General features: G+C 37.5%; 1 protein-coding gene across 4 annotated transcripts in view; it reads left to right on the top strand.

Annotated features, from left to right (window-relative positions):
* Window positions 1-7,872: 7,872 nt before the first annotated feature.
* The window catches only part of Synd (protein kinase C and casein kinase substrate in neurons protein Synd), an 18,567-nt gene continuing 16,363 nt past the window's right edge, over window positions 7,873-10,076 (top strand). For 2 of the 4 annotated variants that reach the window (XM_018026703.2, XM_018026702.2), the window contains exon 1: window positions 7,873-8,097. The gene's annotated coding sequence lies outside the window, so the exon portion shown is untranslated. The remainder of the gene's footprint in view (window positions 8,098-10,076) is intronic. The other 2 variants (XM_018026706.2, XM_018026705.2) reach the window with 2 other exon arrangements.

Raw genomic sequence — 10,076 nt, 5'->3', positions numbered from 1 at the left:
GACGGTGTTCGCGTCACGCCCGGCACATTTAATCCAGTTATTTTTATCCTTTTCTTCGTTAATCAGCGCTTTCCTTCGTCCCGTTAAACGCGTTTCTGGGAAATAACCAACCGTTTCCACTGGATCCTACGTGACTAACGATACACGTTACACTGGACGCGTGTAACGAACGCGGTGCAATTATTTTGACCGGCTCAACGCATCGCGGGTTTTCAATCTCCCAGCTTTGCGTCGGTTTATCGCGTGCAAGTTTTCCAACAACTATGCAGACTACAAAAACTCAAGGGATAGAACATTGATAAAACTGGAAAACAGAGTCTTTTATACATTTTTCTATCAAAAATGTAAAATTCTCTGAAAGTCAATGGAATAAATGTACGAATATTTTATTATTTTTGATCATAAATTAGTCACGTTGACTTCGTGAATGCTGGCGTTGACCGAACAGCAGATTCTGTTGCGATCGATCCGATTTCCTGCTCGGCGGACGGAACACGGGCTACGAAATCATTAATTATATGCGGCGAGCATATCGCGCGTGTTACGTGGCTTGTCAGGGTCGACGATGCGATCCAGATGTGTCGACGTTCGGATGCTCTTATTCAGGTCTCTAAACTCCTCTCTCTTTCTCCTGTTCCTACAAATGGACCTCCCGGTATCTGAAACCGGTCCGGGTTCATCCTACCTGCAGCTCGATTCACCGATATCAACCTGTGCGTAAATATGCATAATGTGGCAACACATACATACAATGTCCAGCCTCTTCGGCATACTTCGCCGTCGCAGCTCTTGTCTCGTGGGAATGGGCTGACTGACCGACTGTGTTCGTCTGCGGACTTTCTCGGAATGTGTGACGCAGACGTTCTTTTGTTCACTTTTCTCTTTTTTCTATCTACTTCCTCTCTGGCTATGTACCTCGAAGAGAAAAATTGTTAAAAAGCAGTACTGAATTTTTTCTAAAGGAAATTGTATATCGAGAATTATTCGTGGAAGTCCGATTGGAGATATTTAAGCTAGTTTGAAAACCGTTGGAATATAACGTGCAGTTAATGCCTTTCGAAGTTTCCGGGTGTGAGTTTTGGAAGAGAGTTTTGAGGCTGTGCCAACAAGAGCACGTACATGCACGTCAACGGTATAGCGTTCGAATGAGAGCACGCGTTTAAATAAAAGGTGAATAGAAAGCACGCCAGCGTATCGAGTCCTTGCCTTAGATCATTGATGAAGCCGACTGCGATGCTGGCAACAATTCAAAAACATTTTCCAAAAGGACGCTTCGGATTTACGCGAATATCACGGGTGGTCGACCTCGTGTATTCAATTCCACTCGAGTAAGACTGGACAGTCTCGCAGAAACGGAATGAAGTTTACGATAGAACTGTAAGCGTGACTCAGTCGTTGTTCCCGTAAGAATTCATAAACGTATTCGATGAGATTCTTATTGTTCCTATTATTCAATCTGCACTTCGTTTCGTAGATACAATACTCGCATAATAGTGTAAACACGAGTCTTAACAATTACCGATGATTCACACAGTTATCGGCGACGTTCATTAATTTTCCACGCAGGATCTTTTCAATGGGACGTCCATTCATTCCATTCCGTTCACGAATCGGGTTTTTTTTTTATACAGTACGGGTCCTTTGTCAGTGATTCAGACTCTCTGTGCTTCTCTCTTTTTAAGACTCTACCTGATATTGAAAAGGCACTAAAATTCGTTTTTGTCCAGCAGGATTTAGATCGTACCTTTAAACTAGTTTTTATTTTGCAACTCTTATTTTTAAGTGCTAGAGTTCTTTGGTTCCCACGAATCGACTTCCTGTTGTACAAAGAGGAAATGTGGTATTTCTGAGGCCTTTTATTTCGTTTCTCAATTCTGCTTAAGTCTCAGTAATATTAAATTGTCCAATTTTCAACTTACACTTGTACCTTTGCAATATTTTTGACGAAGTATAAAATTACGATTGGATGTAGTAATTCCATGAATATTATAAATATTTATTATACTGCTATTGAATATATTTAACAATTCGTCTAAAGTTAAATTGAAATGAAAGTGGATTTGACGATGGAGTTTGAAAAGAGGTATATAAATCCTACTAGAAAATTGTCTGCGCGCTATTAAATGTCGTCACGCAGTTTTTGCTACATCCGTACTGAGTGGACCAAACTTCACTCGCCGTAATTGTATCGCAGCCTGGAAACTCGTTAATCACTCGCGTTATGCGATACGTTTCACAAACTGCGTTCGCGGAATAAATTGCATAAAAATTCCAAAGTGCAACAACCCGCGCACGTACATGTGTTCCAATAATGGTGAACAACAGAGTGCTTGGTATTAAATGAATCATTGTAATAACCTGTCAGCGTAAGAATACAAGAAACAGAATTGTCAGTTTATATTGAAGTGTAAAATCATTGCATTTTATGGATCAGTATTAATACGTTTCGCTGATCTGTGACTTAATGTATTTTATTGAAGTGCTAGTACCACTTCAACGTTTTCTGTTGATGAAGAAACCCAATCTACGAGAGTATATCGCTTTCACCGGGGCAAAGAATCCCCACTTCCGGAATAGCACGCATTCTTACTTTAAAGCGGTGCGTTTTATCTGTGAAATAAAATTCCAGTTTCCCCCCTTCTGATCTATCCAAACTGGATCTTAGACGACGTACGTAACGGTGTCCATATGTCTCCATCGTGCTTTACAGAAAACTCGTTTAGATTTTAAGATATCCTAAGGGATTCTTAGTAATTTCACGCACCCAATCCTTTATACGTACTTTTTATATACATCAATATTTTATGAATTGAGAATCTCAATTTAACAATTTTAAATATAAATTACTATACTTCTCTTAAACATTCTAATCTTTTTTTAAGTTTGACATGAATAATCAAATCCTATTTCTTATTTATCAAAATTCCTACGCATATTTTCATGTAAGATATTTTTTTGAAACTCTAAACTCTTGAAACAATGTCTTCGAGATCAATAATGATTGATAAGCGGAAATGGGTCGCGGTATTATTAAGTGGGAGCGCGTGGAAAACTGGCGTAGCTACGTGGGAAATCATGACGTGATACGATACGATAATGGCAGTAATGGGTTCGCTTTTCCACGATAATCGGTTCGAGGTAAGCTCTCGGTGCCACGTGCTGCTCTATCTCGACCGCGCGTAGGCGCCGACGTGTCCTTTGGATGCCGATAGCAGTTGAAACAACCAGGTAGGCGTTTACACCTGTAAGCTTACGGTTTTATGGCGGTCAGCTGTTGGCAAAGGAATTCGTAACGCAAACTCCATATATCAATACCTCAGTAAATACCTAACGTGACAATCTTGAAATATTCCCAGAAATTTACTGTGGGAGTTAGCATTCCTTTCGAGATTCTCATTCCTGAATTAAAAATATTTAATATATCAACTACATCTTTTTTTTAATTACTTATATCCTTGTTATGCTTGAATCGTTTTTAAAGGGAGAAGTTCACTTCGAACGTGAACTCTGTCGCAAGATATTTAACTCTTCACGTACAGTAAAAATAAAATAATCAATAGCTCGGCTTATTGTTAGTTTACGCGTTGCTTTGGATTTCCTCTGTGCCCAAGGCAAGAGCAAGGTTACTGAAACGCTAGTGTCGTACGTTGAGTCGTTAACGCCTACACGTTCAAACTGTCGATATTGCATGTCATTAACTGAGCCAGTGAAAGCATGTTGTTTTATCAGAAAAGGAAATGAAACTTGCATTATCTTCAAGAATTCAAAACTCATTCCAGTGATAATAATTATATTACTTAATAATATATTCTCCTGGTAAAAATTACTGGCAGTTAACATTATTTAAGAAGAACAATTAAATAAAAATAGTAGAAGTTCAATTCATAGGTTTTAGTTTTCCATTAACAATCGTTACAACGTTGTCAATTTTCTTTATAAACCCCATTACGTTTTATAAAACCAGAAGCAAAATCCGCTTTCTAAAAATCTTTTATTCCTCTGTGGTTGCGAGACTGGTTCGCAGTGAAATCGCTTTAGAGCCCGTCGCTTTTCGCGCGAAACCCCGCGTTTTCGCGTCGCGGTGCTCGCAAGAGGAAAGAAAATCCTCTCGACTATCTTTGAACCCGGTTCACCGGGTGTGCCGCGCAACGCGAAGCCCGACACAGTGTCGACACGGTATTTATAGAGATTGGTACAACGTGCGTGCGCGATATTAATAGCCTGCCGTTTCTTTTTTTCCTGCCGCCGATTGTTCGCGTGTAAAGAATTGATTCACGGCGACGTCGAGTTAAATTTGTGTCTAAAAGGACATGTTTCAGAAAACGTTCTTCAGGGGCTTGTATCAATGTAACTGGATTTTTAATTATACATTTCAATATCATATATAGATTTCAAGAGATAATTTTTTTGCATATTTAGGTTCGCAGATTTCATTTATGTATAGATAAAATGAAAAATGGACACAGTATATAAAAATTGCATATTTAAAGGATGAAAGAAATTCAATGTTTATTGATATCGATTAATCTTCCAGTATGGAAATTAATTGCAATTTTGCTGTTCAAGAATCGTGGATTTAAGAATTCCTTAAAGGAGAGGACGTACGTATGGAATATTAATTTTAACGTTTGTGCGATGTATTGGACGAACATATCGCGAGCACGTAATTCGCACTCGTCATTCAGACGGTGTACATCCTCATTAAGCGGATCGAGCCGAGTTTGCATGCATTACCTATTCTGTAGGAACGTCGCGGATACGTACAACCCCGTTCACAAGTCATTCTCTTTGTTCATCAACAAATTTAATGAAATTCGTATTAGGAATATTCAGAAACTATTCCAATTACAAGATTGCAATCAGTCGTTAAATATAGTAAATGGTAATATATCCTTAATCCTTCCAATCCTTATAATGAATGATATATTCTTAATCCTTCTAATAAATCAAGAGATAAATCATATAACTATAATCATCTTTATAAGTCGCATAATAAATCATATTAGTTTGTTTTTTGATATTATTACAACATTCGAATCAACGCCACGTTTTATGTTCTAAGACTTGTGGACGAGGATGTACGCAGCGTTTAAGTGAAGCTGTCGAATGCTCGATCGGGAAAACCGGTGCTCGGCATCCGGGCAACAATGATCGACTGAAAAATAAATTATGTATACGTAGATGGAATTGGCCAGCGTATTTAGAGCGGGAAGCATCCCGTTGCACCGCATCGCTTCTTTTTCGCGGCTTCCACCCGGAACAGTTAGATCGGTCGTTGCTGTTCAATCAGCAAAAACTGAAGCGACAGACATTCAGTAAGTTCCCCATGCGGTTTCAAACGTTTCAGTTACGAATTAGAAATCGCGTACTTTTTAACAAAATTCTTTCACTGAGCTCAATACAAATCACCTTTTTATTCAAATTTAATTTAATCCTCTCTAAAGATTCTAATCAAAGTGCAGTTTGAAACAAATTTCAGTAGTCACTATATAATAAGAAATCGTAAATAGCTTTCGTTGAAATGGAAGCAGTTCGGTAAAATGTTAAGAACAGGGTTTGTTTTCCTTGGCTCGAGTTCGTTAACCGAATCTATGTAAAACGCTTGTACACACGGAACGATCCAGGTGCAGTATAATCATCGTCAGATTTATAACAGGATTGAACACAAATACGGCCTCTCGACCCATCAAGCTACCACGCTCGACGAGGAAGCCAACCCTTTTGTTACGCTCCATCGGTAACCTAATCAATAGAGACAAGAAACTCAGTACGCTTTTTCCTCATCTCGCGCGAATTAGCCGTCGTTGCTGGCAAAAATGAACCGGAAACTTATCCCTAAGCTCGTCTGATTAGGTGCTCATTGATACGCGACGTATTCGTGTCGCAAAAAAGCTGACATTTTTGATCGATTTACCTTCAGGAGCATTAGAATTCCAATCCCAACCAGAAAGCTTTTAATAAAATTCGATAAAGAATATTCAATTCATCAACAATAACAAAATTCTAGAATCATCGTATAAAATTAAATATATTGAAATTGACATTGGAGATTTTATGAAATGATATCATTCAAAAATGTGCCCCTTTAAATGAAAGTCACATCAGTAAGAGTAGGTTTGAGAGTAACACCCATAATTTTGGCACTTTCCTAATGATATTAAAAGCAAGAAGTAAACAATATCTCGGGTGAAGCAAGCTTCTAACTGCTTATGGTAACGAACTTACTTGGCTTCGGATAAACTGACCAACATCGCTCCCACGTTACAGCGCCCACGGCACATGCGTGTCGGTCGGGGTCCGCTTTGATTAAGCTTCGATCGAGTTCGCGTCACATTATGCAAGTGAAATGGCACGCCTTCTTTGAATTCAAATTGTCACCGTCAGCGAGAACGCGTTATCTCTCATATACAGTGAAATAAATATGATAACTATGCCAATAATCAGACACCTCGATCTGTACCATCTGTCAGATGCTATAATTTCTTCGTATCTTAACTAGAACCAAGTAATTTCCTGTACAATTCGATTTAAATTGTATTTATCAAATAAATATACAAGTACCATCGTAACAGAATTGCAGAATTAAGTAATAACAAAAATTTAATTAAGTTTTCTTATGAATAATAATAATCTTCTGTACAATGTGTATAAGATATAATTATTACTTTAGTTTATAGCTGTTACGATTGGCTATTAACTATTACTAGATTTCAGCAAGTGACTAAAATGTTAATGTAACTGGTATTCGTTTTGAAGTTTTCTTAACCGCTTCACGTGGGCGAAAGTTGTCCATTTAACTTTCAAATTAATGTATCTTTGCGCCAAGTTGGCCTAATTGAAAACTGCAGTTTTTCTCCTGGTTGGAATTTCAAACTTGTAAGGATGAGAACAAGTAACTAGAAATCGTAGCAAATTAAATAACAAAATGAATTTAACTTATTCAACGCGAACGTAATAAATTTATATTTGCCAATCAATGACCCACTCACGAATTAAATCAAAATTACTGGCGATCATCCTTGACCCAATTACAATGTGTGTAATGGCAAACGGGTTAATTGGTGGTAGAAGCAAATAAATTTTTACGCTGATGGCAAGAGTGGCCTCTTCGTCCTTCATCGATCAGCATGTGCAAAAGTGCCAAGCGTTTGAACTTGTGATTAGCTATCTTGGTTTCACGTGTATCGCGTCTCATAATCATTCATTGATTCATCGTCGTCATAAAAAATTATGCAGTTCGTAGAAGTATGTATAATTTTTTGAAAATCATTAATTTAATAACTTCCATGCAATTTCTTTTTCAAATTTTATCTTACACTTCCAATGAGTTTTACCATTAGATTGTAGACTTTATATAATTGAGTATAACAGAGATTTTTAAAAGCATCTAAAGAATTTCTATCAATCTTATCTTCTCTATACAAATCTTATTTCTGAAGAATTTCTATCAACCTGATAAGATCCAATTTAGATTATTCCCTATACTGTCAATAAACTCACAAGAATTCGATATACAATTAAAGTACGTCGTTCAATGGATTATAACAAACAGCTTATTTAGTACTGTAATCCTGTATTTAGGAATTAACGTTAAACGAACATAAAAAGTATCATGACTTTTAAATATTTCAGTAAAGATTCAATGGACTCTGTTAATTAGAGATGAAATTATTCTATGGGACTAAGCCGTTTTAAAGAATCTAATTTCTTTAGCTGGGATTAAGTCGTAGAATTCTCGATGAGACGTCACCTATTATTATCGCCTCAGCTAATTGCGTGTCCTTTCTGGCGGACACGTAACACACCGTCGCGGGTAGACAGTATGCACGCGCTTACATTCTTTTTCCATCCGTGCCCGAAGCGAGTTTCTGGAGAGAGGAACGTCAGTCGTGTCGCGACCACGGTACCGCGTGGATTTCGCGTTATATCCGGTGCCGTACGGTTATTTATAAACTCTCCGGTGTTAGGCTTCCTCGAGCCACGAAAACTAGCATGCGGTGATTCAGTGGCGGATTTCAGTGCGTTATCTTCGACTGTGAGCTCTGTATTAAGAAACGTTCCGCGAGGGTCGTTGCTCAACCATGCCATCCTGTCAAGGTAAAAGTCCTGTGTTGCTACACGCAATTTTCTAAGTGCACCAAGTGAGAAACTCGTTGGATCTCATTGATAAATTTACCGTGCGCATCGTGAGTGATCCGATTCAGTAGAACGTTTCATTTTATTAAAAATGGATCTTTTAAGAGAATTTTAATACAGTATTAAAATTGGGATATCATGTTGGGATATAATATTTTCATAAAATTGATGGGATCAATTCAGATTGAATTGCCAAAGATTAATCCTTTAGAAATTTAATTAAAATTAATCAAGATATTAGTTTATCAATACATAAAATAAAATTTTAATGATAGTAGAAATGTGTAAAGAAATTATTGGTCAAGACATTGATTTATAGTCAGGATTCTTAATATGTTGTTTAGCTAATAAAAATGTATATCAGAAAATCATACATTCTCAGTCACATACCTGAGATATTCTTGCCCTGAGGCATTGCTTCGTGCCATTAGCAGACTGTCTATAATTACCAACTGTTTTGCAATGGAAATTTTTATTTTCATCTGAATTATCGTGTCCGTAAGAATAGATTAATTATTAATGTGAAAGAAGCGAACTATCGATAAATTGTAATCTAGGAAAGACGCTCCTTTATGAGTTTAACAAGGATAGCCTCAGGAACTTATTCAAACAAGGGAAGTTCTCGGAAATTAATCAATTCAGCTTCACATTAATATTTCAGGCATATGTAGTAAAATTAAATTAATCATTCTATTTTCTGCAAATACAATTTTCTAAAAATGCATGAAACCTGCAGCCTGCACATACAATTTTATTTGTCAAAGGAAGAATTCACATTCTATAAATGATATCGTAATTAAATTCCTCGGTAATAAGAATTGTTCACGTAAATTGCTTTGATTCCATAGGAAACATGTAAGAAAATGGAATGTAAGATCTCAGGCGTTTTCAAATTCCTTTGAACATTCGCTCAGCCACGATTTAAATGTGCATACGTGCAACGTTAGAACGCACCGAGTACATACCTGTACGTAAAGGGGAGCGAATCAAGGATACGGTCCGATGAGTGGACGCTTAGCCGTTACGCGTTCACGTTTCTCTACGCGCGTACCACGCTGCCCGGTGCATGTACCTAATGCGTATCTAGCATCCATCCTAATCGAGGTTTAATTGCAGCCAATATAAAATGACTACAGCGCGCTTAAGCGGTTAGATGCGTCAAAGAGCTTTCTGAATCAAACGAATAAGTTTTTTTTTTTAATGAAATTGAAAGTAAACGTTCATGCTGATTAATCGTCTTGTTCGTGCATTATTACTTTACTTTCGATTTAAATGAGACGAACGTGTATTTCATGAAAAAGTTCGTAGAACATTTATAACTCTTACGGATGTCTAAAATGTCTAAAATTTATTAAATTATATTGCAAAATCTGCATCACCCGTTATTATTTGATACGAGAAATGTGTCCAATTACATCCTAAGGATATACAGATGACGACTTTTTATAATACTTCTTCTGAATGATACTTAACCCGAGTTTTCGTCAGTGCTGGCATAGAATCTGCATTACTAATTCGCATTGATTAAACGAGGAAGACGACAGCGTGGTACGGAGAGTGCCAATTATCCTAGTTCTTTTTTACAAAAAAGACGTCGTCTCCTCTTCTCGAGTGACAAACGTCGCATGTATAATTTCAGAAAGCTCGGAAGAGTAGCCAGCCGGCGTTGAACGCTGCTGCTGTTCCCGCTGCAACGGGTTAATTTCTGTTTCGTTATTTTCGTATGTTATTACGTGTGCAGACGCGTGTTAGAGACACGGTTCGTTGCATCGCACGTTTCCTTCTGTCCAGATTTATGTCTGCGCTCAGTGCACGTTTCTACTTTCCGCTATTTACAATTTTTCATTTTCCTACTGTTCTAAGACGCTCCTCTTATCAGAGTTGATTAAACTGATTACAAGCTCAAACAGTTCATACTGCGCATTGGATAGAGTTAAAAT

The sequence above is a fragment of the Ceratina calcarata genome, unplaced genomic scaffold (genome assembly GCF_001652005.2).
Source record: "Ceratina calcarata isolate Rehan_Ccalc_2016 unplaced genomic scaffold, ASM165200v1 scaffold39.2, whole genome shotgun sequence".
NCBI lineage: Eukaryota > Metazoa > Arthropoda > Insecta > Hymenoptera > Apidae > Ceratina > Ceratina calcarata.
This window is presented reverse-complemented; position numbering and strand designations above follow the sequence as displayed.